The following is a 20305-nucleotide window of genomic DNA, read 5'->3' as shown; positions in this document are numbered from 1 at the left end:
GGGAACATTGGAGATTAAAACGCCGGATCAGGCGCTGTATATACACGACTGCCTTGCCAAAGGGAACTGTTTGTATTCAGATTAATGTGTTTAAAACTTGAATACTTCCGACAGACGACTCACGTAATTTTGACACTGTGATGAAAATACGGGAAACGTACAGAAGCAGAAAAATGACATGGATGTAAACATTTGTAAAGACGCATCTTACTTTCAGGCATGAGGTTTGACATAACCTCAATATGATTATTATCATTTCTGAAAAAAAGAAGAAAAGAAAGTGGAATGATTTTGATTGAAATATCTGAGAGTTCCAATGTTTATTGGAGTAAACCATTCTATCAGAATTGTAACTAGAGTTTGATATCAAATGTTAATTTGATTGTAATATATGCAGCTAAGTTCCTGCTCAACTACATACTGTCCACAGGTACTACTGTACGTCGACAATCAGCTGCTACCATGGCAGGTAAAAAGGCCACACAGACATCTGCAACGTCATAGGTGAAAGCTAAAACTGGACTGGGAAGTAGAATACTTTCAAAATATAGATTATTGATTTGATCACAACCAGTAATTGATCTGTACCTGAGCTTGAATTTTAGTAAAACTTTATGCCACTTTAAGCAATTATCCAGTAATATCATGGCGGGGGACACCAGAAATGGGCTTCACATATTGTACCAATATGGGGAATCGAACCCGGGTCTTCTGCGTGACGAGCGAACGCTTTAACCACAAGGATACCCCACCGCCCCCTTAGTGAGAGAAATACAATCCTAGACGCGAACTCGAGTAAAATATTGTGTTGCACCCATGAATTATTCACAACTAACCTTTCTGATAATATACATATTGATCCTTCAGCTTGAAAACGGTCTAAGAATCTGCACCGAAACGTGGCTCTATGAAATAAACATGAGTGTCATCCATGAGTCGTATGCTTTAATATTGACTCACAAACTTCTAGAAAGCCGATCAAACAATAACCTTTAAACACGATTGTCCAGTGAACGTTTCGGTTAACTGCGGCAGTGCATGACCTCGGGTCCCGCTGGGGACAGGCATGAACTCGGGTCCCGGTGACCTACCTAACTGTCAAGGACAAGTAAGTACACCGTAACTTTTAAACTGCCATCCAAAACGAAAGAAATGTCATTCGTATATCTGTGTAGGACAAACACAGGATTGTCATCACAGTGATTGACGCAATGTTTCGACATAATGAAATACGTTTGATCTGTTGAACCAGATCGGGTCGCGACTCCAGACAAATGGTGAATCAACCACCTTCCTCATGTTAGTTCTTGAATACGAAATAATCAGTCTAACTGACTGAAAATCATTTAACTGGGGGAAGAGATTTGGGAGTCATTACTTCTTTATGAACATAACGATCAGTTGTTAACGACGACTACTCCAAGCATGGCCTAACACGGAGAGGAGCTGTGCCGGGTGGCCTCGATAGAGGAGTGAACTCTGCTGTCCCTATAGGAACCTGAATTCATCTGGGAAATCTTTAGGAAAAAGACGACATTAGCTAAAATTATAAATAACGACAAATAGAAAATCCCTTGTCCAAACTCACCTTTCCACCGTCTGGATACATTATTGATATTTGACCCCATACCATAACGGTAACAGTTTGAAGATCAACGTCTGATGTAAAGGAAGCTATTGTCAAAGGTGTTAAAAAGACCCAGTAATGAGGCAGAGTGAGTGGAAAGGATAATATTGTCTTTATCTGAGTTACCTCCCCTTTCTTACCGCATATTTACAGCAGTTCACTCCTCTGTTACCAGAACTACAATGGAGTCTGGAACCAAATGGTTCCAATGTGTCCACAGTGGCACACACTAATTGTATTCCCACATACACAGGCCTCAGTACCGGACATACGAAACAGTGACGCCTTGGCCTTTCGTCAGTTGGGGAGGTTAAGGATCGTGGAATCTGATACTGAACTCCGATGTGATACAAACAGGTACGGGGACAGGCCTTCTACACTACCCCCCATGAGGGCTCAGGTGCATGTCTTGCAACACTTCCGTGCACACGGTCATATTATCAGTTGATATTGACACACTGCACCCAGACCCGGTAATATGATATAATCGTCTAAACATTTTGGGCGAAATTGAAACAGAAAACGAACCAGGATTAAGATCAATAAGTGAAAGTCTGGAGCAGTATCAGCTGCTGTCGCTACTCCCTGCTCCGCTGAAGTCCTCGTAGTTGCTGGAACAATTTGCATTTGATATAAGACTGTCGGTATTTATCTATATTTCAGCTTTGTGTTTACCTCGTGAATAGATTTTCTGTGAAGTGATTTCACTAGTATAAGCTAGAGGCCTGTCTGTAGGAAGCCACCTTAATAGTGTTTACTTCCTGTTGTTACACGTGTACCATATGCTACATGAAGACATTGGGTAATGAGTGTGTACTTCTCAAAGTCGGATATCACTTATACACGTCAAACATTAAATTCGTAAAAACAAAAACAAAAACAAAATAAAACCAAAGAGTGTCTGCTTGACATTAAAGATGTTTTAATCATATTATATATTGAAAAAAATATTTTCCCTTTGACGAACGAAGTGCTTTCAATTAACATGACGACATCATTCCGTTATTGCGACCATGAAGCGGTATCTGATGTCACTTCAACAATACATGAACAGAGTGGTTCTCTTGACGATTCGCCAAAACACACTTTTCTTCATTTATCAAAATATATCGGGTAAGACAGAGATTACAACTGGGATTTGAGATTGTCTGATATTTGTTTTTAATGTAGTGATTGTGGATTCGGTACTTCGTAAATTCATTCGGAATCGGAATTCTACAAAACACAAAAGATACCAGTCAAGCCTAAAACAAAGCTTAAAAAAGTACTGTCGGAAATGCTAGAAAAATGCTTTTTGACTTATATTTAAAATTCAGAGGTATTACAGTTACTTAAATAATAAATATCACTTTAAGAAACATCTACCTAATGTAGACCGAGGGAATAAATTTTGAGACATGCCCTAAAATGTGTTTTTACTGATGAAAATACGAAAAAATTAGAAAAATATCGGGTAGTGGGACGTTATTTGATACAAACATTAACTGCCTGTGTTACGTCATCAGCATGCACGGTATCGACAGGTGAAATTGACACCTGAGCGCACGCTCGGGGGAGGGGTCATCTCAATAGATGTTTTCTTCAAAATGTTGAATATGTGTACGTATAGTATACGTATTGGTTATGTAAGGGATCATTTGTGTATGTGTGTTTGTTTTGAAATAAACATACGAATTACTGTACATTGGAGGAATCCTATCACATGTGTTATCTTATCGATTGATTGTAGAAATGTGCAACGTTGTAATAAATGTTTTGCATGTCAACAGTATATTTCATTGCAAAAATATGGATGTAATTCGGTCAGTTTAATCTAGTTGTGAACATTGGCCAAAGATTTAACGAAGTCACTGGTGTAGCTTCTTTAGAATATATATATTCTTCTTCTCATAAAGTTTGTAGACCGCCCGTCTAAGTACTCCCTTGTCAAAGTTGTCAAGGATGGTTTTACGTCCCGGTTTTGCTTTTGAGACGGTCCCTGTCTTGTCTGATTTGTTTACAATATTGTAAACTTGTTGGTAAGACATACCAACAGCTCTACAAGTTCTGTAATAAACCATTTCTATGCTAATGAAAGGTTTACCTCTGTATTTTTCAAGCACAGAAAACTTATAAACCATTGCAAGAATTGACTGCAAATAGTTGGCCATAGTGGACGCTGTGATAAAGAAGTGCATGCATGACGGGAAACTTATTAATCAAGACTTAACATTTATATTAATATTTCTTCAATAAAGAAACGATAATTAAGTAAAGTAACACAAACATTCAACAGTTATTTGTTAAAGAAAAACGTTGATTCATATTTTTACACCACCTGTATTATTAGCATAAATGTAAAGACTATTTCAGATTTCTGTTGTTGAACTGTGAAAAAATCCTAAGTTGTTGTTTTGGTACCATATTCTCTCCTGTAAACTGCCCTTTAAATGCATGGGAATGTTAAATCGATTGAAATACAAATTAGGTACACTATAGGCGAGTTGATATATTGACAACATTGTACATTTATCGCCTTTATCAAAGTATTACGGCTAAAAAGCATTTTTCTAGCATTTCCGACAGTACTTTAGTTAGATGGTGGAGTCAATCTGGCCAGAATGTTGTAGACTGGAGTGGGATTGTTTCGTACAGTAGTCTCTAGGGTCCGGTCCGCACACTTACCACTACCACTGAGATAAACCACGTGCCGCTATTACATGTATATATGTATATAAATCTAATCAATGTCATGTAATAATCAAGTCCATGAACACCAACATGACCAGCAGGTAACTATGTTCATTATCTACCGCCTTTGTTATGGTTATATGTAATTCCCAGATGCAATGTCATTTTACTGAACATGGACCATCGTAGTGGACCTGTGGTGAGTGAGGTGTAAAGCGAGTGAGTGGGGAGGAGGAGTGAGAGTGAGTGAGTGAGTGAGTGAGTGAGTGAGTGAGTGAGTGAGTGAGTGAGTGAGTGAGTGAGTGAGTGAGTGAGTGAGTGAGTGAGTGAGTGAGTGAGTGAGTGAGTGAGTGAGTGAGTGAGTGAGTGAGTGAGTGAGTGAGTGAGTGAGTGAGTGAGTGAGTGCATCCATGTTTGTTGGCGGTGAAAACAGCAAGAAATGTTTATGTTTGATATTACCTGACATCTAACACGCAGGAATGGCAGTTTCACAGTACACAATGTTGGGTAGATTGAAGTGTGAATTTTCAGGTGTATACATTCTTGTTAGCCACTGTGACATGAGCACTATTATGGCTGAAGACTGAACACTCGGAGTGTATAAATGTCTGCTTGACATTTTGTAGAGAATTCCTGTTGATGTCATTGAACTTCTGTGTCTACCAAGTTGGATCACTCGAGAAGATCACTGGATTTCTGTGCAACAATGCAGTGAATCCTGAATCCAGGAGGCCACCAGTCGTGTTAAAATTGGACATTTCGTCAAGTAGACAATTCCCCAATGCATAAACAGAAATCTAAAACGTCACATGGAACAGAGGTTGACATTTTCCATTTGGAGTAATCAAGAATTTTGATCATTTTCAAGGTCAAACAGCGTGGCTCAACTAGAATTCTTCAAAACGAATTACACTTTACAACAATGAGTTCTAGTTCTAGGGCACACTCAGCGCCACATGTCAATCTTGACATTCGATTGACGAGAAAAAAGAGCTTTTTCTAAAGCAGGACCGTGCTGTGGAATAACGTGCCATTAAACATTCACCAACAGCTCTAAACAACACGCAGTGTCATAAGCAGCTCTTTACAACACACTCTGTCATAATCAGCTCTAAACAACACAGTGTAATAAGCAGCTCTACACAACACAGTGTAATAAGCAGCTCTAAACAACACACAGTGTTATAAGCAGCTCTAAACAACACAGTGTCATAGTGGCTCTAAACAACATACAGTGTCATAAGCAGCTCTTTACAACACACAGTGTTATAAGCAGCACTAAACAACACAGTCTCATAAGCAGTTCCAAACAACACACAGTGTTATAAGCAGCTCTAAACAACACACAGTGTTATAAGCGGCTCTAGACAAAACACAGTATTATAAGCAGCTCTAAACAACACACGGTGTTATAAGCAGCTCTTAACAACATCCAGTGTCATCTAAACATCTATGGGGTTGTATCCCAAACATAAAATTCGTACAATTCCAAACACCAACGAGACAATAATCTGAAAGATCTGTAGACATGAGTTACCATTCATCAGGTTAATCAAGCTCTTTCATGTTCTGGGTTGAAAATAGTTATACATACCAGCTATCTAATAAGCTGTTGATATATCACATAGTATATGTGACACGCTTCTACAAACCATACTAAAATACAATCTTTTTAAATATACTGACCAGCCAAAGAAACGCAATTCAAGAAATCAAGACAATTGTGTTAAAGCATCAAATCCAAACTCATGCTGAAAAAGTACAATTTTCATGAATTATGAGTTGCGTTTTTATTGCTGGTCAGTATATGTGGGTGACTATCTTGAAATTGGGAAGTTTCCATGTAAATCCTCATGGCAGTAAAGAGTTATTAACTGTGTTAATGGAACCGAAACTGTACGATGAGCTACTCAAGTCAGCGTGAGACAGGATATGTCCAGACACCGCCTCACCCACTGTACCTTTGTAGTACATGTATGTTTATCAACAATATAGAGACATCTTACAATTTTGTGTACAAATCAAATCTCCTGCACAATCCTGTGAACTCTCTGAAAGGCACTGTACTGACTATGACTGCCATATAATTCTACATTGTGAACATTATTTGTACAACAGGAATCAGTTCTTTTCCAAACTGTTAGATCTTTTTCATGTCAGTGTGTCTGTAGGTGAAATACTGGCTACTGAGCACATATATGAAATGTAATGGAGATGTGTGATTGTCCTATTTTGTAAATACCTGTATTCCATGGTATCCTCACTCAAGTGTGTATTATAGATCCTTCCTTGCCTTTGCTCTGTCCATGTGTGTCCTTGCCTTGTGAATTGAATATGTTGATGTATATATGTATATCATCTTCGGATTGAAATCTGCATTCATTCATTCATTCATTCATTCATTCATTCATTCATTCATTCATTCATTCATTCATTCATTCATTCATTCATTCATTCATTCATTCATTCATTCATTCATGGATTCATTCATTCATTCATTCATTCATTCATTCATATTCATTCATTCATTCATTCATTCATTCATTCATTCGGTAAGTATGTTTCTAATGGCCAAGAAGCAGGTCTGCATTGCTTGATAACGTATACATACCTTGGCCGGTGGGCGCGATTGACCAGTCTGCTTACATGTCACAAGTCACGTGTCCGACAACTGACCAATCAAACCTGAGGCTTACAGTGTCATCATAAAGGCACCACTTTCGCTTCAGGTGGACGAGTTTCATTCAGGCCCTTTCTGGAAAACAAAAAATTATAATCAGCTGTTCTTTTCATTTAAATGTAATTCTCCTCAATATGTAGTTACAAAGTCCTAGGTTTCTGCCTGTTACAGGGGACACGCGTAAATCCGTCACAGCCGAATAAACCGACTTGATATATTTGGTCTTTATATTTCATTTGAAGAATTACGTAGGCGTTGAAATGAAATAATAATTAAAATTGCTACAGTCATTACTAGCATGAAAACATTACGACCAGTTGTTTACGGTGAACGGTTGCACACTGTGAACTAAACTCAGCAAGATATCCTCGGAAACCACTTGCACAGAACGATCTTAGCGCTACAATTATTGTAAATCCATAAGATCGCGATCTTAGGCTTCGGCTACAATCGCCATCGACTTGCACAAAGCGATTGTAGGCTAAGATCGTTGTAAGTTACAATCGAAACTTACAATTGGTCCGGACCAATTGTAAGGAGCTAAGATCATTGTAGTCTGTGACAAAATGGTGTTCAAGTTTCACGCAAATAATCAGCTTTACGTTTGGAGATAGCGTGCTTTTATATTGCATAAAACTGTACTGTATGATTCGCCTCGACACTTCAACAACACGGAGAATGCACAACCGATTTAACGTCGGATACATTGTTATATGCTGTAGTGAACCACAGAACTATCGAGTCGATATCACAAAGTACTATTCCCACCCGATTCAATGTTGGAATAAGTGTGAAACAACATACCTCTTTGATAATCAAGGAAGGATACTAGCAAATGGTGTCCGCGTGCGATTAACAATGGCCGTGACCTTTTCATTAACTCAAGAGCAGATAATTTTAGTTTATGGGCAAGATGGGAGTGGTTTCCCCTGGCCTATGCCGTTGCCGTAGAGTCTGTCATGCCCAATCGCAGAGCTCAAGATATTTTCTTTTCGGTGATGGAGTGATTTTGTCTTAGTTAATCATTAAAGTAATCAAGTTAACGTGCAAAATCAAGATTCAATTTTAATTTCACTTTTAGAAAAATATTTATCAACGCAATAGGGTCATATCATTAATATACTGTGAATGAGTATTTAACAACTGCTCTCTCGATATATTATTTGATATTCGTATTTCCCTGTCATGAATTCTTTACAACATTTCTGTAGCCATATTACATTTTCTGGTTATATTGTGAGAAAACCAATACTTCTAGGGTATATTTTTGATTTTACACACACAAAAAAAAAAAAAAGGAAAAAAAACAGCTGTGCATTAAACAATGTCTCATTGACAACCAGTGGCAAATCTGTGCAAGTGGGCCCATATGTCCAAGCGGCCTGCCTGGATAAGGAGGTGACTTCATGGGCTGATAGAGCGCCACCTGTTCTACACATCGGTAAATGTTCCATTATGTCACCGGGACATCGTAAGGCCAACACTGTCGCAGTGAATTAAGACACTCGTATCATAAAGGCTTGTGGAACGAGGTCCTTGTGAAGTAATATATCATTCACTCAATGACAACCGGAAACTCTGCACAACTCGCGTTTTTCCGGAACGAACAGGACGCTGTTCGGCTTGTCCCGCAATAACAATGGAATGAGAGATGTATTGACCTGACACGGCGATATTTCAATCATTACTTTATCATCAAACCTTCGCAGTGATTGGTATTATGGCACTGATTGCACCACAAAGATTTCACCGAGCAACTTTCATAATCATTTTGTTCCGTGTGTTGAACCCGCCTGGGCTGCCTCCAGTTTATTTCCTGTACAGCACCATGCCTTGCCCGCATTAGCAGCAGTGCATACGTGAGTTGATAATGAATGAATGAATGAATGAATGAATGAATGAGTTTGGTTTTACGCCCCTTTTAGCAATATTCCAGCAACATCACGGTGGGGGACACCAGAAATGGGCTTCACACATTGTACCCATGTGGGGATTCGAACCCGGGTCTTTGGCTTGACGAGCCAACGCTTTAACCACTAGGCTACCCCACCGCCCCGAATGAATGAATGAATGAATGAATGAATGAATGAATGACAATACATGCATACTTGCATACATGCACGCATCCATCCATCCATCCATCCGTACGTATGACGTATGTCCGTATGTATGTATGTACAGTACATACATACATACATACATACATACATACATACATACATACATACATACATACATACATACATACATACATACATACATACATACATACATACATACATACATACATACATACATACATTATATCAAACAGTTTCGTGGCTTGATCAATGTGGCAGTCTGTATACTACCAACAAATGGAGTAATCCACGTCCAACAAATCGCTTATCAGTTTTGACTGATATATGGCATTCTACACAAATACATACTGGATCGTGATTGGTTAAGTAAAGTCACTCAGAGGTATATAATCATTGATTTTCCAACACAGTATGTATTTTAAAAAATCCTAATACAGAGATCGCATGTACTGTGTTGGAAAATCAAAGGTATATGACGGAATTATAGTAGGTGTAAACGTTAAATAGGTGAGGTTTTAAATCTAAAATTGACAGCTATTATAATTTCGTTATATACCTCTGATTTTCCAACACCGTATGTTTATCTCCTAAGTGAATGGGTCTACAAACAATGAAGCGCTGTGCACACGTGACGACTTATCAGACCTTATCTGATACAAGTCCAGATTGCCGAGGAAACGTGTCAAGCAGACTGACACATCACATTCGATCTGTGATATCCCTCACATATACAGGAATTAGCTGATGTTGCTCGTTCAGACCAGCTCCACACCTACATCACGAAAACAACGATGTGAGTGGGGAAGTGGGTTGTTGGTTCTCTAGAACATCTGGCAAATAGATACAGCAGGATCCTATTACTGCACCTGTTGAATGTGTGCGTGACTTTACACCTGATGAGTTTACAGATAACCTGCAGGTAGAAATATAACGTTAACGTCGACTGTATGGTGAGGGGGTGTATCAAAATAACTAAGACTTACATGTTCGTGATAAATGGACATTATCATCTTGCAGGTTGTAGCTTACGGTTTTGATTATCAGTCAGCGATCAATCTGCCATCTTCATGTCAAGATAAAACAAGGGAGTGTGTCAAAGGTTTCCAAGGAGCGAATATTTCACAGAATATTAATAAAGTTAGCATTGCTGAACGTAATCAGTGTTGAAAGGGTGATTTTGAGTAAATTAGTGAGTGAGATTGAGATATTTCACAGATGGCTAATGTAAAGTGATATATGATATGGATAAAATGCTACTGATCCAACAATGCATAATTTATCATTCAGATCTTGTTGAATGTACGCATTACAAGTTTTTACACGTATGTTTTGTTTTTTTATTCCTGTAAAACCTTTCGAGATATTCCCCGGACACTAAAGACTATTGTCTTTGCCTGCTGACGATAAGGTATCAATATACGTCGGTATCACTCGTGTATACTAAGTTCAAATCATTAATATCACCGAAATGTAATATTCAGTACTTACATATATATACTTCAGGCATGATCTGGAGACGACAGTGTACAAACTTGTACAGACCTATAGGGTGACACGTGGCCCAGATACGTCTAGCTCTGATTGATAGGGCGATCAGTCACAGGCGACTAACATGAGTGTTTTTATGCTGAATTATGTAGATCAATGAATATCGTGCACAGTTTATCGTTTATTAACTTTCAGATTTACAACGTAAATTTACATATGTGCCGTTAGGGTTAGGGGAAGTGGCGGGGGTGGTGATCGGGGTGAGGGGTGGGGGGGTGGTGATCGGGGTGGGGGATGGGTGGAGCTGTACATGTTTCTCAGAGAAATCCCTTTTGAAAAGTCACGGCTGGCTGTAACACTTTAACAGACCATATTTCACCTTGACCACAGAAAGTTGTAACACCTTAGTATAACATAGTTCACCTTGACCACAGACAGTTGTAACACTTTAATAGAGCATAGTTCACCTGGACCACAGATAGTTGTAACACTTTAGTAGAGCATAGTTCACCTAGACCACAGATAGTTGTAACACTTTAGTGGAGAATAGTTCACCTGGACCACAGATAGTTGTAACACTTTAGTAGAACATAGTTTACCTAGACCACAGATTGCTGTAACACTTTAGTAGAGCATAGTTCACCTAGACCACATATAGTTGTAACACTTTAGTAGAACATAGTTCACCTAGACCACATATAGTTGTAACACTTTAGTAGAGCATAGTTCAACTAGACCACAGAGAGTTGTAACACTTTAGTAGAGCATAGTTCACCTTGACCACAGATAGTTGTAACAGTTTAGTAGAACATAGTTCACCTAGACCACAGACAGCTGTAACACTTTAGTAGAGCATAGTTCATCTAGACCACAGACAGGTGTAACACTTTAGTAGAACATAGTTCACCTGGACCACAGATAGTTGTAACACTTTAGTAGAACATAGTTCACCTTGACCACAGATAGCTGTAACACTTTAGTAGAGCATAGTTCACCTAGACCACAGATTGCTGTAACACTTTAGTAGAGCATAGTTCACCTAGACCACAGATAGTTGTAACACTTTAGTAGAACATAGTTCACCTGGACCACAGATAGTTGTAACACTTTAGTAGAGCATAGTTCACCTAGACCACAGACAGCTGTAACACTTTAGTAGAGCATAGTTCACCTAGACCACAGACAGCTGTAACACTTTAGTAGAGCATAGTTCACCTGGACCACAGATAGTTCTAACACTTTAGTAGAGCATAGTTCACCTAGACCACAGATAGCTGTAACACTTTAGTGGAGAATAGTTCACCTGGACCACAGATAGTTGTAACACTTTAGTAGAACATAGTTTACCTAGACCACAGATTGCTGTAACACTTTAGTAGAGCATAGTTCACCTAGACCACATATAGTTGTAACACTTTAGTAGAACATAGTTCACCTAGACCACATATAGTTGTAACACTTTAGTAGAGCATAGTTCAACTAGACCACAGAGAGTTGTAACACTTTAGTAGAGCATAGTTCACCTTGACCACAGATAGTTGTAACAGTTTAGTAGAACATAGTTCACCTAGACCACAGACAGCTGTAACACTTGAGTAGAGCATAGTTCATCTAGACCACAGACAGGTGTAACACTTTAGTAGAACATAGTTCACCTGGACCACAGATAGTTGTAACACTTTAGTAGAACATAGTTCACCTAGACCACAGATAGCTGTAACACTTTAGTAGAGCATAGTTCACCTAGACCACAGATTGCTGTAACACTTTAGTAGAGCATAGTTCACCTAGACCACAGATAGTTGTAACACTTTAGTAGAACATAGTTCACCTGGACCACAGATAGTTGTAACACTTTAGTAGAGCATAGTTCACCTAGACCACAGACAGCTGTAACACTTTAGTAGAGCATAGTTCACCTAGACCACAGACAGCTGTAACACTTTAGTAGAGCATAGTTCAACTAGACCACAGATAGTTGTAACACTTTAGTAGAGCATAGTTCACCTAGACCACAGATAGCTGTAACACTTTAGTAGAGCATAGTTCACCTAGACCACAGATAGTTGTAACACTTTAGTAGAGCATAGTTCACCTAGACCACAGATTGCTGTAACACTTTAGTAGAACATAGTTCACCTAGACCACAGATAGTTGTAACACTTTAGTAGAGCATAGTTCACCTAGACCACAGATAGTTGTAACACTTTAGTAGAGCATAGTTCACCTAGACCACATATAGTTGTAACACTTTAGTAGAGCATAGTTCAACTAGACCACAGACAGCTGTAACACTTTAGTAGAGCATAGTTCACCTAGACCACAGATTGCTGTAACACTTTAGTAGAGCATAGTTCAACTAGACCACAGATAGTTGTAACACTTTAGTAGAGCATAGTTCACCTAGACCACAGATAGCTGTAACACTTTAGTAGAGCATAGTTCACCTAGACCACAGATAGTTGTAACACTTTAGTAGAACATAGTTCACCTTGACAACAGACAGCTGTAACACTTTAGTAGAACATAGTTCACCTTGACTACAGATAGCTTTAACACTTTAGTAGAACATAGTTCACCTAGACCACAGATAGTTGTAACACTTTAGTAGAACATAGTTCACCTAGACCACAGATAGTTGTAACACTTTAGTAGAACATAGTTCACCTTGACCACAGATAGCTGTTACACTTTAGTAGAACATAGTTCACCTAGACCACAGATAGCTGTTACAGTTTAGTGGAGCATAGTTCACCTAGACCACAAAAAACTGTTACACTTTAGTAGAACATAGTTCATCTAGACTACAAATAGCTGTTACAGTTTAGTGGAGCATAGTTCACCTAGACCACAAATAGCTGTTACACTTTAGTAGAACATAGTTCACCTAGACCACAAATAGCTGTTACAGTTTAGTGGAGCATAGTTCACCTAGACCACAAAAAACTGTTACACTTTAGTAGAGCATAGTTCACCTAGACTACAAATAGCTGTTACAGTTTAGAGGAGCATAGTTCACCTAGACCACAAATAGCTGTTACACTTTAGTAGAACATAGTTCACCTAGACTACAAATAGCTGTTACAGTTTAGTGGAGCATAGTTCACCTAGACCACAAATAGCTGTTACACTTTAGTAGAACATAGTTCACCTAGAACACAGATAGCTGTAACACTTTAGTAGAACATAGTTCACCTTGACCACAGATAGCTGTTACACTTTAGTAGAACATAGTTCACCTAGACCACAGATAGCTGTAACACTTTAGTAGAGCATAGTTCACCTAGACCACAGACAGCTGTAACACTTTAGTAGAACATAGTTCAACTTGACCACAGATAGCTGTAACACTTTAGCAGACTATAGTTCACTTAATCCACAGATATCTTTCAATCTTTCACATTATCCCCCTTACGAATACACTTGTACAAATCTTCATCTTGCCTATGAAAAAACAGCAATTTCGAACCTAACAAGCGATGCCTTGGATACCATTGGTAACGAAATAATAAATACGTTTAACGACTTCGATGTAACGAAATGAGGAGACCGTAATGAATTGTCAGTTGATAATAATGACGTCGTCATTGATTAAATGAATTGTAATATACACCAACCCGTAACAGGAAATCTCTGAAGCTACATGTATTAAGAAATCAAAATGCTCTGAGTCTCTTGATGAGCTTTATTCAAGAATTTCCGAAACAGTCAACTGATCTACTAATAATTAATATCGAATTGTTATTTACAATTTGGTTTGATTCTTCTGTGTTTCCAGATAACATGGCAATAGTTGTACCATTGTATTTAAAGGGTAACCCACGGGATCCTGACAACTATAGGGGATTATCACTGCTCAGTACATGTAGCAAATTTTACACGTGAGCACTGGATAATAGGTTAGCGTTTCGGGCAGATTCATACGATGAGATTGTTAATTCACAAGCATGGTGCACAACGTATAGCACAATTGATTATATGTCTCAATCAGCTATTTATTTAAAAATGGAAAAATCTATGCACATTGTCTTGGCTTAATAAAAGAACTTTATCTTGTCAATAGTTCCAAATTATGGTATATTCTTAAACGTAGAGAAGTTTTGCCCAGAAAGCTGACTTCTCTTTATGAGTGTGTCCCTGATATCTCGCCTCACTGTCTGCCCACAAGGTCTGCGTCAAAGATGCGTGTTAAGCCCTTTGCTGTTCTCCATCTTTATTAATGAATGAGCGTTAGGTGGAGCTGTTACCGTGCAATAAATTACATCTTGGTGCTGGACAATTGTTACTTTTGTTATTTGCTGATGGTGTATATAGTCGTCAAAAAAACATTATGTTTTAGAGAGGTTTGTGAAAGTCATCAGCAATCTGTAAAACAACTAAAATGGTTGTTTTAAAAAATACGGTAAATTATCGAAATGTGGGGAATGTTTTTTCAATGGGAGTCGTCTAGAGATTCTAGCATCATATAAATATTTAGACGTAATATTTTCTAAATTCATGCCTAGGACCTCAGATGTGACCGTGCAGCAAGGAGCCCTAATTACAAAATCGTTATTTTTGAGTTTTTAGGGGTTTTGACCCCGGAACTTGATAGTACGTCAAAAATGCATTCTAATGGTCAAGGTCACTAAGGTCACGGTGTCAAGGTCATTTGACCGGTTTCAGGCGAAAAAAAATTGGTAAACTAAATCTTTACATATGCTTAATCCTTTGCCATATGATCTATTTTTGAAGATTGTGTAAATGTTAGGTGTAAACGTTATATCCTCCCTCCACGTCGGGAGAATGTGGACGTTATCTAGGGTATTTCTCCACTTATAAAGCCCCTTTGCGTGTTGGCATAAATTATGCACTACGCCTGATGCCAGACTTCCGATCGATGTCACAAGTTAATAATTCCAGATTGTATCACTGGAAAAAACTAACTGGCCGCTAAAATTAAACGTATTCTGGATCAGGCTCTGTTTGCAAAGAACCATGTATAGTTTATGCCAGCAAGTGTATGTCGGAGTCAAAACAAACATACGGAGGGCATGCAGCCTTGATAGCAGCTTTAAATATTAATCTTTCAAATTATCCGTGTGTGAGAACAGTATATCAAAGAACTCATTATTTCAAAAATCAGGACAACAATCTCTAAGCTGGACTTCGAATTAAAAGAACCTAAAGCTGATAGATAATGTATGCAAACAACGATATACTGAAGATGAATACAATTTTATGTTAGTGTGTAGTGTATACCAATATTTATAGTCCTAGTACATGCCTTGGAAAGTCTAGTAATATCGTACTTTACATGCATTTAACATGTTGATGACATTAAAATATCTAGCCATGCTTGTATGCGATACGACTCAGACATATGTACATATTGGTACATAAAAGAACCGTGTGTAATGTAGGTGTCTTGTACACATGCCGTTCCCGTAGTCAGTGGTAAATGTATATTTGGGCTGTGGCTTCCATTACAACGATGTAAAGATAGGATAAGGCCAGGTGTTGGTCAATTATCAGCCGAATTCCAAACTGATTTCATTGGGTATAAAAGGCAAAAGAGTGATCAGAATTAAATGAATGGAGCCGTGAAAATTCAAAATGACACCAGATGTTCATGTAAAAGGTAAAAATGTCCTACTCTACAGGGAGTCCCCACGACCCGTACTACAACGTTGGTGTTTGTGTGGTGCCTGACGCCACACCCCAAAATCCCCGAAACACTCATTTGTAGACATTTACTACTTTGGCGCACGAGTACAGCAGATCATGAATCACAAGATGATCTGATCCTAGAAGGGCAAAGGGAGGGAACTGTAGACAAGAGGAAGGGAGTATCGCCATGTGTCTATGTAAGGAGCTCCATCTCACATGTCTAACCCGAAGTATCTTATAAACCAAGCATGTTTACTCTGCGCTTGCATAGGATCGTTTTACTGCTTACAATCCCATAAAACTGTCACTGTGGTATATTTATGTCTTTACCCAGATGCAGTCTAAGCAGGATATGAATTGTACACCTGCTTATAATTATTGTTATTGTAGGATATTTATATAGCGCACGTATCCACGCAACTAGTGCATGCTCAAGGCGCATAATGCATAATCTATGGTGCTGAGCCCCTGCTAGTGTGCTACTATTCATGTACATACGGCAACTTTCACCAACACCGTGACACAGCCTCTATACAATAATGCACTAACTATTTTGACGAGATATACACACAGCAGATCAGGTTCCTGGGTCAGCTTGACCAATGGGTGTGACATAAGGTAAGACAGCTGTGACAACAATCCATACTTCCTGATGAACTCTCTGATCAATAACATATTCATTACGACACTGCGCAAGACCCCGTATGTGAATGTGAGAATCCCTCTACATCGTTTGTGAATGTAGAATCCCCTGAAGTGTTTGAATGTGGAATCCCTGTAGTGTGTGAATGTGGAATCCCCTGTAGTATGTGAATCTGGGATCCCCTGTAGTATGTGAATCTGGGATCCCCTGTAGTTTCTGAATGTGGAATCCCATGTAGTGTGTGAATGTCGAATCCCCTGTAGTGTGTGAATGTGGAATCCCCTGTAGTGTGTGAATGTGGAATCCTTTGAAGTATGTGAATGTGGAATCCCCTGTAGTATGTGAATGTGGAATCCCCTGTAGTGTGTGGATGTGGAATCCCCTGTAGTACGTGATTGTGGAATCCTTGGTAGTGTGTGAATGTGGAATCCCCTGTAGTGTGTGAATGTGGAATCCTTTGAAGTATGTAAATGTGGAATCCCCTGTGTGTGAATGTGAGTGTGTGAATGTGGAATCCTGTGTAGTGTGTGATGAATGTGGAATCCCCCTGTGGTAGTGTGTGAATGTAGAATCCCCTGTAGTGTTGTGAAATCCCCTGTAGTGTGTGAATGTGGAATCCCCTGTATGTGGTACTGTGAATGTGGAATCCCCTGTGTTGTGTGTGAATGTGGAATCCCCTGTAGTGTGTGAATGTGGAATCCCTTGTAGTGTGTGAATGTAGAATCCCCTGAAGTGTGTGAATGTGGAGTCCCCTGTAGCGTATGAATGTTGAATCCTTGGAAGTGTGTGAATGTGGAATACCCTTTTGTGTGTGAATGTGGAATCCTCTGTAGTATGTGAATGTGGAATCCCTTGTAGTGTGTGAATGTGGAATCCCTGTAGTGTGAAGTGTTTGAATGTGGAATACCCTGTTGTGTGTGAATGTGGAATCCCCGTAGTGTGTGAATGTGGATTCATGTAGTATGTGAATATGGAAACCTGTATGTTTGAATGTGGAATCCCTGTAGTATGTGAATGTGGAATCCCTTGTAGTGTGTGAATGTGGAATCCCCTGTAGTGTGTGAATGTGGAATCCCTTGAAGAGAGTGAATGGGGAATCCACTGTTGTGTGTGAATGTGGAATCCAATGTAGTATGTGAACGTGGAATCCCCTGTAGTTTGTGAACGTGGATTCCCCTGAAGTGTGTGAATGTGGAATCCTCTCTAGTGTGTGAATGTGGAATCCCTTGTCGTGTGTGAATGTGGAATCCCTTGTACTGTTTGAATGTGGCATCTCCTGTAGTATGTGAATGTTGAATCCCCTGAAGTGAGTGAATGTGGAATCCCGGTAGTGTGTGAATGTGGAATCCCCTGTAGTGTGTGAATGTGGAATCCCTTGTAGTGTGTGAATGTGGAATCCCCTGTAGTGTTTGAATGTGGAATCACTTGTAGTGTGTGAATGTGGAATCCACGTAGTGAATGAATTTGGAATCCCTTGTAGTGTGTGAATGTGGAATCCACGTAGTGAATGAATGTGGAATCCCGTGTAGTATGTGAATGTGGAATCCCCTGTAGTGTGTGAATGTGGAATCCCTGTAGTATGTGAATGTAGAATCCTCTGTAGTGTGTGAATGTGGAATCCCTGTAGTGTGTTAATGTGAAAGCGCCTGTAGTGTGTGAATGTTGAATCCTCTGTAGTATGTGAATGTGGAATCCCTTATAGTGTTTGAATATGGAATTCCCTGTAGTGTGTGAATGTGGATTCCCCTGAAGTGTGTGAATGTGGAATCCTCAGTAGTGTGTGAATGTGGAATCCCTTGTCGTGTGTGAATGTGGAATCCGTTGTAGTGTTTGAATGTGGAATCCCTTGTAGTGTGTGAATGTAGAATCCCTTGTACTGTTTGAATGTGGTATCTCCTGTGGTATGTGAATGTGGAATCCCCTGAAGTGAGTGAATGTGGAATCCCGGTAGTGTCTGAATGTGGAATCCCCTGTAGTGTGTGAATGTGGAATCCCTGTAGTGTGTGAATGTGGAATCCCCTGTAGTGTTTGAATGTGGAATCACTTGTAGTGTGTGAATGTGGAATCCACGTAGTGAATGAATTTGGAATCCCTTGTAGTGTGTGAATGTGGAATCCACGGAGTGAATGAATTTGGAATCCCGTGTAGTATGTGAATGTGGAATCCCCTGTAGTGTGTGAATGTGGAATCCCTGTAGTATGTGAATGTAGAATCCTCTGTAGTGTGAATCCCTGTAGTGTGTTAATGTGAAAGCGCCTGTAGTGTGTGAATGTGGAATCCTCTGTACTGTGTGAATGTGGAATCCCTTGTAGTGTTTGAATGTGGAATTCCCTGTAGTGTGTGAATGTGGAATCGCTTGAAGAGAGTGAATGGGGAATCCACTGTTGTATGTGAATGTGGAATTCAATGTAGTATGTGAACGTGGAATCCCCTGTAGTTTGTGAATGTGGAATCCCCTGAAGTGTGAATGTGGAATCCACAGTGATGTATGAATATGGAATCCTTGGTAGTGTGTGAATGTGGAATAACCGGTAGTATGTGAATGTGGAATCCACAGTGGTGTATGAATGTGGAATCCTTGGTAGTGTGTGAATGTGGAATACCCTGTAGTATGTGAATGTGGAATCCCTGTAGTGTGTGAATGTGGAATCCCTGTAGTGTGTGAATGTGGAATCCTCTGTACTGTGTGAATGTGGAATCCCCTGTAGTGTGTGAATGTGGAGTTCCCTGTTGTGTGTGAATATGGATTCCCCTGTAGTGTGTGAACGTGGAATCCCCTGTAGTATGTGAATGTGGAATCCCCTGTAGTGTGTGAATGTGGAATCTTCAGTAACAAGTAATTATATGACCCCCAGAAGCAAGTGAATGTGATACCCCTGTAATGTTTGAATATGATATGTGATGAGTCGTGTGTTTCCTAGGAAACATAATATTATGGAAGAATATTTTGTGGACTTTAATAATATATTACTTGTTATGTGAAGCTGATAGATGCTACTGAAAGGTTATTACTGTTGGGCTAATATCTTCCCACAAGCATGAAGCACTCTTGCTTCTTGCTATAAGTCTGGCTTGTAGTGTCCGTTATGAGTAAATGTATGCAAATACAAAGCGGCTTAAATAGGATTCAATAAGTGCAGTTTCTATGGTTACAGACTGAAGATGTAAGGAGTAAGCATCATGGTGATGCTAACACTTTAGATGTAAATGTGCTCTATTTGTACTGTCTTTGCCAAGTTCCGTAAGCGCATTGTGCATTGTGCAGTATATTTAACCATGTCCGTGGTTACACGTATCTAAAGGTCCAATAAGAGATGTTCGGTGGAAATAAACACTCGTGAGATTAATGTTTGAACATATGTGTATTAACAGTGTGGTGAAGTGCACAGACTTTGGCGGATTGTTTTAATACAAAATCGATACTTTTGCCTGTTTGCCCTTAATAATAAACAAGTTGACTTTCAAAC

The 20305-nt window shown here is 39.3% G+C and overlaps 1 long non-coding RNA gene across 1 annotated transcript in view; it reads right to left on the bottom strand.

Moving 5' to 3' along the window:
* Positions 1 to 874: 874 nt before the first annotated feature.
* Positions 875 to 20305, bottom strand: part of LOC124252957 — a 49784-nt gene continuing 30353 nt past the window's right edge. Inside the window, exons 2-3 of the long non-coding RNA XR_006892072.1 lie at positions 6909 to 7052; positions 875 to 1091 (exon numbers count right to left, since the gene is read on the bottom strand). This is a non-coding gene — a long non-coding RNA (uncharacterized LOC124252957). The remainder of the gene's footprint in view (positions 1092 to 6908; positions 7053 to 20305) is intronic.

This window comes from Haliotis rubra, unplaced genomic scaffold, assembly GCF_003918875.1.
Source record: "Haliotis rubra isolate DU_JTF1 unplaced genomic scaffold, ASM391887v1 Scf114, whole genome shotgun sequence".
Classification (NCBI taxonomy): Eukaryota; Metazoa; Mollusca; class Gastropoda; order Lepetellida; family Haliotidae; genus Haliotis; species Haliotis rubra.
Note: the sequence above shows the minus strand (reverse complement) of the source record. Positions and strands in the feature narration are given on the sequence as shown.